Source organism: Eulemur rufifrons, chromosome 8 (assembly GCF_041146395.1).
Source record: "Eulemur rufifrons isolate Redbay chromosome 8, OSU_ERuf_1, whole genome shotgun sequence".
Lineage (NCBI taxonomy): Eukaryota > Metazoa > Chordata > Mammalia > Primates > Lemuridae > Eulemur > Eulemur rufifrons.
In genome coordinates, this window is record NC_090990.1 from 93932333 (window position 1) to 93944796 (window position 12464).

Sequence of the window (12464 nt, forward strand, 5' to 3'; positions counted from 1 at the left end):
GAGCCTGAAGGCAAGGAGATCACTGTATAGTTTAAGCAAGAGTTATGATGGTCCAAAATATGCCGCTGACAATCGGTATGAAGTTCAGGGACTAAATTTAATTTAAGATTTAGGATGGGAAAGACTTACTGATTGTACGTTGACCTTGAAGGAGGAAGAGAACTAAATGGCTCCCATGACTTAGGGCACTGGGCAGATGGGTTGTTATCAGACAAGAGAATACAGTCAAGGTAGGTTTTGAGAGATCTCTTTAATGAGCAATTCTCCCTCCTCTAAGAATTTCCCACTCTCCAAAGGAAGAGTCCACAATAGTCTTTGTATGATGTGCATCAATATCTGGCCATAATTTATTGTCCTAGGATGAACATTTAAACATACTGTGCTAATTAAATATTGTCTTCTGGGAATTTGTGATTGGACCAAGAGAAAGCCAGTTTTTAAATGTGGCTGAAATTTTAACCATCTGTGCAGTGGGCAGCCATATCCCACCATGGGATGGGGAAGCAGTGAGAAGACAATAGGAACAGAGGAAGAAAGAGAGAGTCTAATGATGCAGGCATACCCCAAAAGAAGAGGCAGAGACTAAGATACAGGGAGAAAGACAACAGATCGAGTTTTGGATATATGGAGATTTGAAGTATCCATGGAACACCCACATGGAAACATCTAGTAGGCTCCTTGCTAGATGGGTATGGTACATAAAAAAGGGGGAATGGCTAAGATGAACTATTTGCCTGTGTGTGGCATACAGGTGGAAGTTGAATGAGAATGGCTCTAGTCACCTAGATTGAGCTTAAGAAAAGGAGATCGCTTATATTTGCCTATCTAGATACTAAAATGATTCTCGAGGAAAGTTAAAGACTTGTTATTTCCAACAGACTAAAAATGATCCTTTGGGTGTTGTGGCTAAAAACAAGACGTTCTATGATGGGCTGGAGCCTGGGCATGGGCACGTGACTCAATTCTGGTCAATGACACAAGAGGAGGAGTCACCAGGACAGCTTCTGGGAAAGCTTTTCTGAATCTTAAGAAATACCAAGAAGAGAAGGTCCTTTTGCTGCCTTTGGAATTGTTGTGAGGCTGTAAATGCCTGCAAGTGACACAGCCATCCTGAGACCACGAGGGAAGCCTGCCTGGTGGCACATAGGCCGAGGGCGGCAGACTCAAGAATGAAAGATGTGGAGTTGCTTAGTTAACCAATCACTGAACTGCCTACCTCTGACCTTCCCATAACACATAATAAAGTCCATATTATCTCAGCCAGATTTCTGTTACCTGCAGCTGAATGCTTCCTGGTACATTACTCTGTCCCCACCATCTAATGTAGTATCTGGCACATAGTAGGCATTCAATAAAACTTATTTGAATGAAAAACAAACAAACAAACAAAAAACAGGACGTTCTCTAACTCTTGGAATTATTAAGTATGATTAAGGCCTATAAAGATAATTAATCTAATAATACGATAAGTAATGAGTAATGACAGACTTCAATAAAGAGAAAATCTCTACATGCAAATCATAGTATTTATTCCAGAGTAGTAAAACTATTCATGCTCAATGTCTTCCATTTCCTCTTAGGAAAGACCAACTACTCAGTGGACAACTTTGACGACTCTATTTGCACTTGCTTTATAGGATGCAGAAATTCAGGATGTAGTATTAATATAACTGACTTTGCTAAAGAAATTGGAAATGATTTCATAGTTTAGCTACAAAGGAGGACCAGAATGCCTCATTGAATCAAAAACTTTGCCACACCTCCCAAATGAGCAGTGGCCCTGGGATTTTGTCTGGGATTATTTCCAAACATGTGTTAAGCATTGTTCGTTATGGAATTTTGTGTAATAGTTTTTTTATTAAATGATCACTAGGACATTTGTCAATTATGATGGTTTCTTGGACCATACTTGCTCCATCCTTTTTCTCTTAAAAAAAGTCACACATTCCTTTAAAAATGTTTTAAAGTTTAGGCCCTGAAGTGGATGACATTTTCAGCATGCTATTCTCCTGCCCCCAAATCCATAGTTAGTGACATTAAAAAAAGAATGGGAAAGAAGCATCCTGTTTTTTCCAAATTTTCTTTGAGCATGGAATTTATGAGAAAAATGTAATTTGAAATGGCATTTTTAAAAAAAGTATCTTGAGTCTATACCTTTTCAGCAATTACTATATATTAAATTTTCAAGCCATACTTGAAGACAGTTAAGTTTTTGTAGGCATTATTTGCTATTTTCTCCGGTATATTCAGGTATTTGGCAATGGTAGTTCTATTTTCACCTGCAAGCATACAGTCTAGTCAGTGTTGCTTCCCCTGAAAAAGGAAATACACTTTTAAAAAGTTTAGGAATTTTTTAATATTTTTTATTTCAAAATATTAAGGGGCTATGAATGTTTTAGGTTACATGGATCACTTTTGTAATGCTTGAGTCCTGGCTGTAGGTGTGCCCATCACCCAAATAGTATTCATTGTACCCATTAGGTAGGTTTTTACCCTTTCCTTCCTCCCTGCCCCCGGTTGATTTCCACTGAGTTTTACTTCCCTCTGTGCACATGTGTGCTTATCAGTTAGTTCCAATTTAATAGTGAGTATATGTGGTGTTTGTTTTTCCATTCTTGAGATATTATACTTCACTTAGGAGAATGGTCTCCAGTTTCATCCAGATTGTTGAATAGGTAATAATTCACCTTTTTATGGCCGAGTAGTACTCCATGGTATACATTTTATTTATTAATCCACTCGTGAACTGATGGGCACTTGGGTTGATTCCACATCTTTGCATTTGTGAATTGTGCTGCTATAAACATTCAAGTGCAGGTGTCTTGTTGATGAGTAACTCTAGGGGAAAATGTGGGAAAAACTCTTCTAGATATTGGCCTAGGCAAAGAATTTATGACGAAGACTCCAATGGCAATCATGACAACAACAAAAATAAATGAGATTTGATTAAACTGAAAATCTTCTGCACAGCTAAGGAAACAATCAACAGAGCAAACAGAAAACCTACAGAATTGGAGAAAATATTCACAAGCTATACATCCAATAAAGGGCAAATATCAAGAATTTACAAAGAATTCAAGCAAATCAGCAAGAAAAAAACAACTCTATTAAAAAGTGGGCAAAAGACATGAACAGAATCTCCTCAAAAGAAGAAAGACAAACGGCCAATAAACATGAAAAAATGCTCAATGTCACTAATCATCAGGGAAATGCAAATTAAAACCACAATGAGATTATCACCTTAACCCAGTTGGAATGGCTTTTATTAAAAAGTCCAAAAACAATAGATGCTGTTGTGGATGCAGAGAGAAAGGAACACTATACACTGTTGGTGGGACTGCAAATTAGTACAACTTATATGGAAAACCATATGAAGATTCCTCAAAGAACTAAAAGTAGACCTACCGTTTGATCCAGCAATCCCACTATTGGGTATCTACCCAAAGGAAATACATTTTTAATGAATGTTCGTTAAATTACAAGGAAAGGGATGGATTTAAGTGTTCAGCCTAAGGTAGTTTTCCCAAACTGTGTTCTGCAGATCACTAACATTCCACAAATTCTCAGTAGCTACTTCTAATACAAAAGAGCCTTGATTGGGTCCTGGGCTGGGAAATAAAAAGTTATAATAGACATTATATGAGACAATTGGGAAAAAATGAATATAGACTATATGCTAGGGTTTGAGTGTGTCCCCCCAGAATTCATGTGTTGGAAATTTGGTCCTTGGTATGGCTATGTTGTGAGGTAGCCTTTAAGAGGTGATTAAGTCATTAAGAGGAATTCTTGCCAGACAGCGTTAATTCTCACAGGAGCCAGTGAGTTCTCACTCTTGTGGGACTGGATTAGTTACTGAGAGAGGGTTGTTTTAAAGCAAGGCTGCCCCTGGGTTTTGCTCCTTTAATGGGCACCTACTTCTCCCTCCCCACTTCTCCCTGTGCTGCATGTTATGACGCAGCACGAGGCCTTCACCAGGTGTGATGCTGGCCCCGCAATCTTGAAGTTCTCAGCTTCCAAAACCAAGAGCTAAATAAAACTCTATTCTTTATAAATCATCCAGTCTCGGGTATTCAGTTATAGCAACAATAATGGATTAAGACCGTGTATCAGATGTTTCTGTATCAACATTAAATTAAGAGGGTGTGATAAAGGTGTCCTGGTTACAGAGGATAATTTTATTCTTAGGCAAGTCATGCTGAAGTAATTAGGGGGTCAAGTGTTACGATATTTGCAACTTTTAAATGGTTCTGAAAAAACAGTTACATTTATGTATATAAAAAGGGAGAGAACAAGAGATAAAATTAAATGTGAAAAATGTTGACAACAGGTGAAGGGTATATTGGCATCAACCTGTAACCAGCTCTTCTATAGGTTTAAATAGACTCCTGGCTTCTCTGAGAAATTTGGGAAAAAGTATGTAGCATATCCAAACCTATTTAATCATGGAATATTTCCAACTTATCTTGCCCCTCAAAGCTACTCTTAATATCACGCAACATGCTAATATTCCAAGGATATAGTTTGGGGAACTTTGAACTAAATAATAAGCACTTCTCTAATTTCAACTTGTTCAGTTACTTACTATTTAACGAAACTTTGGCTTTTATTCTTACTTTAAAGATGACAGGCTTGATCCTTTCTCTTAGAACATTTTATTTAAATATGTTTTAACATACATTTACATATATGGTTTACCTTTTAAACAAAAGTTAGCATGTTAGCTTCCCAAGTGGCTCTCTATTGCCAACTGTACAAAACTGAGACCCTATGGGCCATCCCACTCAGGTGACCAAATGCAACCTTTACAAAGTGCTCATTTCCACCTAAAATGCATTTCTCTTTGAGAGCTTTATCTTCAAAAAGCTATTCCAAAATCTCAACTTAATTTTTCTTAATCTATCACTGATCCCTCTTTAAAGGACTGTGGTCTTAAAAATGTAAATGTTCTAATTACATAGCAGTAATCTTTTGCTACTGGTCTGATGAATATTTTCCAGAAGAAACATCAATGTCTCATTGCTTTGCAGATTAATCTTAACTGCACAGGCTGTTCAGAGATCCTCTTGCCAGGTCTTCACAACTCTGGAAGACATTTAATGTAGCTGGTATTTAAATATGCAGCCTTCAATCACGCACTTTGGTTTGAATTAATCTGAGCATTATTTTTGTCATATGTAAATGAAGATGTTGAAAAATACATATGGATGTTATATAATTTATAATATATATGCAAATGACATTATACACTCCATGAAAAACAGGCTTTTGGAAATGTTGATGTAGATGTGTTGCAATTCCTTCATTTTCCAACCTCTAAGTCAAGAATTCTTACTAAAAGTTATAGACTAGTGAAGAGAACTATAAGTCACAATATAACACCTCGTGTTTTTAAATTAGAAATATACTTCATGCCTAGAAGAGACTCTTTTTTTTTTTTTTTTTGAGACAGAGTCTCACTTTGTTGCCCAGGCTAGAGTGAGTGCCGTGGCGTCAGCTTAGCTCACAGCAACCTCAGACTCCTCGGCTTAAGCGATCCTACTGCCTCAGCCTCCCGAGTAGCTGGGACTACAGGCATGCGTCACTATGCCCGGCTAATTTTTCTATATATATTTCTAGTTGTCCATATAATTTCTTTCTATTTTTAGTAGAGACGGGGTCTCGCTCTTGTTCAGGCTGGTCTCGAACTCCTGACCTTGAGTGATCCACCCACCTCGGCCTCCCAGAGTGCTAGGATTACAGGCATGAGCCACCGCGCCCGGCCTAGAAGAGACTCTTAAGGATTTTGGTCGTTCAGATGCACAATTTTATCAGAAAGAAATGGAAAAAATCCCAATTCCAGTTTTATCTAACAGAAGGAAATGAAAAATCCCAATTCCTTGACTTTAAGACTTATGCAAACTCTTTCACAAAAATAATTTGCTGTATTTTAAAATCCAAAGTCTACCTTTCCAAATTTTTTTGTAAGTTACTTGATTAATTGCCAATATTGTTATTAATATTATTCATGCATCAATAGATTACAATTTGTAACTGTTTCCTTTTTCTTTATAGTTAATTGAATAGAAACTACTGAACAGCCATTCTGTGAAATACTGGAGTCATCCATAACCAACTGGCTGCCAGATTCTATGAATTCATTTTCAACTCCACAAACACTTACTGAGCAATTACTATAGTCCAGGCATGGTGCTAGGTGCTAGGAATACAGATCTGAATATAGTGATCCACTAACCTAAGGACTGTACTTGGGGCAAAACAAAATGGTAAATCTAACCATATAAATGCCAAATACAGAGTTGGTACAGAGGTACTAATAATTTTGGAGGGAGAGGGGGAGTACAGGGACGATAACTAGAGAAAATGACAATTGAGCTGTTTTAAAACATCAACAGATTTCATCACACAGGTAAAAGGGGCAGAGAATTGAACGCCATTTTGATAAGAGGCTCAGATACAGGAAAAAGCATGGAATTTGCAAAAATATGAGTAGAAACAGCTGAAGCATGAAGTATAAATGGGGGAAAAGGAGATGGCAGGACTGATAGGTGGAGTCAGACTAGGAGTCTTACATGCCAATTTAAGGGGATTAGATATTATTTTGAAGGCAAACGGGCAAGATAGGAAACAAAATAAATTTTAAACACTTATTTTTAAGAATGAAAACTGCCAGCAGCGTGAAGAGACTAGAGGGAAGGAGACTGGAAATGGGGATCTTTTGAGAAGCTCTAGTAAGGAGACATCAAGGCCTGAACTAAGCAGTACCAGAGGAAATGAAACAGGGAAGCAGGATCTGAGGGGAATTACTGGCTTGAATAGAAGGCAATCTAGTATAGTGGCATTGAGCACAACTTTAGAGCTAGACATTCATTTGCCTGCTGTGTAAAATCTAGGAAGTAAGCTAATCTAAATATCCATTTCCTCAACCAATAAATGGAAAGAATACTAGTACCTTCCTCATAGGCCTGTTGTATGGATTTAGTGTGTGTGTGGGGGGGGGGGGAAGGGGCTGGAAGTAATGCACAAAAAGCATTTAGCACAATGCCTAGGGCAAAATAATGCTCAGTTAGTTACTATTATTACTGCAACGATCAGGGAGAAGAGTTTGAGAATGACTGCCAAGTAGCTCTTGAATTGGGCCTACTTCTGCTTTTCAATCCCACAACCAATACCCTTGTTTAGACTAGTGAGTGGTTCTCAAAATGTGGTCCCTAGACTAGCAGCAGCAGCAGCAGCCTCCTGTAAACTTATTAGAAATGCAAATTTATAATAAAACCCCACAAAGAACCACCTCTAGGAACTCTAGGGGTGGGGCCAACAATCTGTATTCCAACAAGCCCTCCCAGGTAATTCTGTTATATGCTGAGGTGTCAGAATTGCTGATTTAAACATTCATTATCTCTAATCTTAAGAGCTACTACATCAGCCTCTTAAGGCATCCCTCCTAACATCTTTCCCTTAAATTTATCATCCAGATCAGTCATTGATTTCCTAAAAATAAAAAGTCAATGCCACTCCTACACAGACCAGTATATGAATATCACCTCTAAGTTTTATGAAATGTTGGACAAGCTGACTTAACCTACTTGGGCCTTAGTTCCCATATGTAATAAGAGAACATTACATATAGTATGAACTAAAATGGCATTGCTTCATAATTGATGGTGGTTTATGAATTCTGGTTCTTTTCATCAGATCAGGCTGTTGCCACACTATTAATATCAGGAACATTTTTCCAAAATACAAGATTGCATTTCAGTATTGTCAATTTGATACACTATTTCTAAAAACGAAAATTCATACCCTTTAGAAACAGATGGTTGAAGTTACATGGAAATTTTTTCAATAGTAGCTTTTAGCAAAAATTAAATCATAAAATAAATATATTTACCTGTTATCAGAATATTTATCCTGAATATGGAAATAGTTGAAATAAAAAAGCAATTCCTTTATTTTTAAGCTTTATTTTATCACTCCTATCAAACACACATCAGAAAGCATATCAACAGTGCATCTTATGGTAGGTCAGTTTACACCAAAACTGAACAAGGCAATTGTGTTTACAGAAAAAGTGTTCAGCAAAAAAGTATGCAATACAGTCAACTGAAACACCGTGTTCATACTTTTTAGGTATATAGGAAAGTGAAAAATAAAAGTCCTTTGCTACTCAGCAAGAAAAAACAAGTTTAAAAGACTAGAATGGAAATCAAAAATTTAGGGATTTGAGAAAAGAACTTCCTGGTACTGACACACATCTACATTTATAGTCCCACTTAGTTATTTAATTGTTTTTTTTTAAAAAAAAAAACCTCACAAACAATAAGGCATCACAAAGAACAGAGAACCACGGTGCCAAGAAATGCCAAGACCAATATGCTATTGAAACAACTGATAGAAATGTTATAGACAACTATTCACTATGTATTGTAATATTCTTGTAGTTCTGAGGTGAAGGTAAACCAACAGGAGAGAATACTCCTTATAACTGGCTTTGGTTTAAGTGATCTTTCACATTTTTTTTAACCATACTTTCTTATCAAAAACATAGCAATTACATGTTATTGAGGGAACACAGTACTAGGTTTTAATACTCACAAGCAACCACTCCAGTGCTGACACAGGACACCATAAACTGTTAAAATTTATTGATCATAATTGGATTTCTAGGAGTGATCCAAAGATAGCAAAGATGGAGCCCTTTTTGGGAAAAATAAAATCCCTTCTACCCCAGATTTGACATTGTTAAGAGGATATAAAGGAATGTTAAATTATTTAAGATTTTTCAAAAGAAAATTAAGAATGAAAGAGTAAATCCTTCTGGAAAAGATAAGACAGCTTTACACTATGCAAAGTAAATATTCTACAGAGGTCCAGCTTAACTTTTTTCTTATTTTAATAAATAAACACTACTTAGCTCCATAAGGTGCTGTAACTTTGCAGCTAGTGCATACTAATGCCACCCACTGTACCCAATGTGCAAAGGGAAATACGGAGATGGCTAATCCCCAATTTCTTTCTGATCCTTGATTTGCATGAGTGGTAATGTACACTAAATACAAAAAAGCTGGAGTACAAATATATATTTTTAAAAATTAGGCCAAACTGAACATGGATATTTATTTAATCTGGTTTCACAAACTTTTACAATAATTTTCTGGGGAAACAATGAGGAATGTGTAGGAAAGGCAATGTTTCTATGGTACGGGTACCAAACCTAAATTTTTAAAATAAATATCATTTTTAGATCATTCTGTATATGGAACATTACTAATACCAGTAAGGGAGCCATTTTCTTCCCCTCATTTCTTTTTATTACTTATCTTTCTCCTCCTTACTCTTAAATTCAGCAGTTTTCTGACAACCCATGCTGATAAAATAATATAGCTATACATAATTCAAATAACTGAAGAGATTTTGAGTCCATATATGCGTGATTTTAGAATACCTCACCACATTTGCTTTTACATACTCATTGTCCTGATATCATGAAGATTATTAAGCAGGGAAAGGCAATTCCAACCTGGGATGAAAAAATGATTACAAATAATTCTCTTGCTGAGAGTCAAGAGCTTATAGCAGCAAGTAGCTCTGATTTTTACATAAGGGTTTCTCCCACCCCCCAAAAAGAAAAATGAACAATTCTAGTTGGTTTTTCTTTCCAGAATGTGACTTATTTTCATTATACAATGTAATACAACAAAGTTAGCTCTCTTCTGCGCAAGAATTAATGAACATATAAGGCAAATAAGAATGCTTTTTTTTGCCTTTAAATTAAAATACTATGAACCCAGGTCACAAAATAAGCATGGCCTTCAGAAGAGCCATTAGTTTTTTTCAGGTTATTGTGATAGCTACCCAATTTAATGGGAAATAAAACCCAGGCAATCATTTGATTAGTTTCCCATGAATTCTAGCATTGATGGTACCACAACCACAACTGTCTTGATTATGACAACTCTCTGATAGGCGCAAATAAAGCAAACTTAAAGCATTAATCCTCATAAGTAGTATAAGGAACAACAAAAGTGCTGAGCTGTAGGAAAATGAATAAAAACTTCATCAGGAGAACAAAGTTTGTATAAACTATGTATCTTACATCCTGATGATCACCTTAATGACCACATATAAAATATAAAATTTCCTAAAAGCTTTCTGGTTTATAGATATTTCTTTTACAGCCAATTTCTCCTATAAAATTACAGCAAAAATAGTTAAAATTATTTACCTTCTTAAATATCCATAGTACTTATTTGTCAACTGCATGCCACTATGTGAATCTACTAGTCATCATACAATTTAAAAAATAGTGAAAAACATCTGGGGGAAGTGGCTTGTGTAAGAAACATGATATATCCTGTGGTATCAGATAGAGAAGCAGCTAACTAAAACAAAACAAAGCAAACAAAATCTTTAAAATTCTGGGCATTCTAAAAACTAAAATATCCATGTTTCTCTATAATTAAGAATGGAACTTATCTAAATATACTACAAGAGGCTCAGATGAGCTCCATATGATGGAGACATTTTTATATTCATTGCAAAAGCTAGTAAGTGATACTAACTCGAAAGATTACCATCTCAAAATAAAGGTGATTTACTGAGCACCTTAAGAAATGGGAATTCTTTTCAGCTAATTGTAACCAAGGACTGGTCTGTATATGACCATAATTGATAATAAATAAATAAATAATATCAGAGAGCTAGAGTAGAAAGATTTGAAGAAGGAATCTGATATTAAAAATGAAACTAGATGCAAGGAGAATTAAATTCTGCCAGATAACTCTGGCTTTTCCATCATATGTAATATAAGAATAAAATCAAATATGAATAGTTTTACACATACCAAAAAAAGGCAAACCAAGGAAATTTTGGACTTTTACACTATGTGACTCAATCCAAAAGTTATTCCAAGAGAAAGGCAGAGGTGCAATTAATTTGGGTCATCTGGGAAACTTTCACCCAAATGAATTTTAACATTTCCAGGAAACACAAGGCACTTGCTTAAATCTTTAACTATCTATACATCCATCAGACTAAAAGTCATGATGTGATTCCATCTGTACCCTAATCTGTATAAAGCCACCTAGCATGTACCCTTGCATAAGAGTTTAGGTAAACACATGGATACTGAGTGTCTCCCCCACTCTCTCACCCAGTAACTATGTTATTATAGTTACTATCAATTACAATGGTGCTGACTTTTATTAAATTAATTATAAAAAATAAAATGTCATGCTGCCAAATGTAACTGATAGTAGAAATTATGTAAAATAGGCCTAATTTAACAAAGTCAGAAAATAAGATCTAAGAAAATGATGCCAAAATGTTAGTTATCTGCATATGATGAAAGAACTAAAGCCATGAAACAGCATCTGATAAGTGCTCTAACTCTACCTTAATTTATTCCAGAAAAGTAACTGATGCCCTTACCAGGGTGAAAGTCCAGTGTAATAAGATAGAAAAAAGGCTTATGCCCATAGTTTCTCTTCAGCTTCCTCTACATGGCAGCACTGTTTCTGGCAGCATTCCTTACAATAAATTTGCTCAAAAGTTAAAATATAAGTAACATGAATCTAGAAGGCAAGTTAAATAAGAATTCAGAGATTTTCTTTTAAAGGTTAATTTAACATATCTCAGCACTCTTTAGCAGCTGGAGTACCAAAAGGAAGGCAATATTGTCTCTCAATGCAAACAAAAAGAAGGATGAATAAAACTATATTTATGGTTTTTGTCCTAAGAGCAGCTATAGTTTTGGCTCAAGGCATAGCAGAAGGGGAATTTCTCTAAAAAGAGTTGCTATATCGATGGCCAAAAAACAAGGAAGACATCCAGTGGTAATACATGCAGATCTCTTATTGCAAGAAGATAATTTTTTTTAATTCCTTTAAAAGGCAGTCAATACTTATTTCTAGCTAATGCTCTTACTGAGGTGTCCAACTCTACTTGTTGTTCTCTGCTAAATATAGCATTATAGTTTTGATAGTGGCTAGCTAGCCACCTTCTCCAAATATGTTTCTAAAGAATCAAAAATTTCCTATAGAATAATCACTTTCTATGCTTTTTCAGGGACAAATTGTGTCACGGCAATACCACAGAATAAAGAAGTAATTGGGAAGGTGAGAGGCAAGGAAGCATAGGTATTAATTTAGAAAAAGAAAAACTACCTGAGATAAAATTTGCCCAAAGGAGTAGGCGTTAAATTACATGAACCTTTACCTCATTACCCTGCCTCTCAAAAAGAAAATTTGGAGATTTTTCAATAATCATATGGAATCAAAATCCTTGTGTATATATTTCATCTTAAAAGAATCATGAAAATTGCAGCTTCTGATAATATTTGGTTCTGGTTTAAGAAAGATATTAAGATTAAACTTCTGATACTGTCAGAGGAGGGAGGGAGAGTCTGCTAAGATCATCTTTGGTAGACTGGGCTAAGAGTTATAAAATGACCATAGGAGGCATCTATT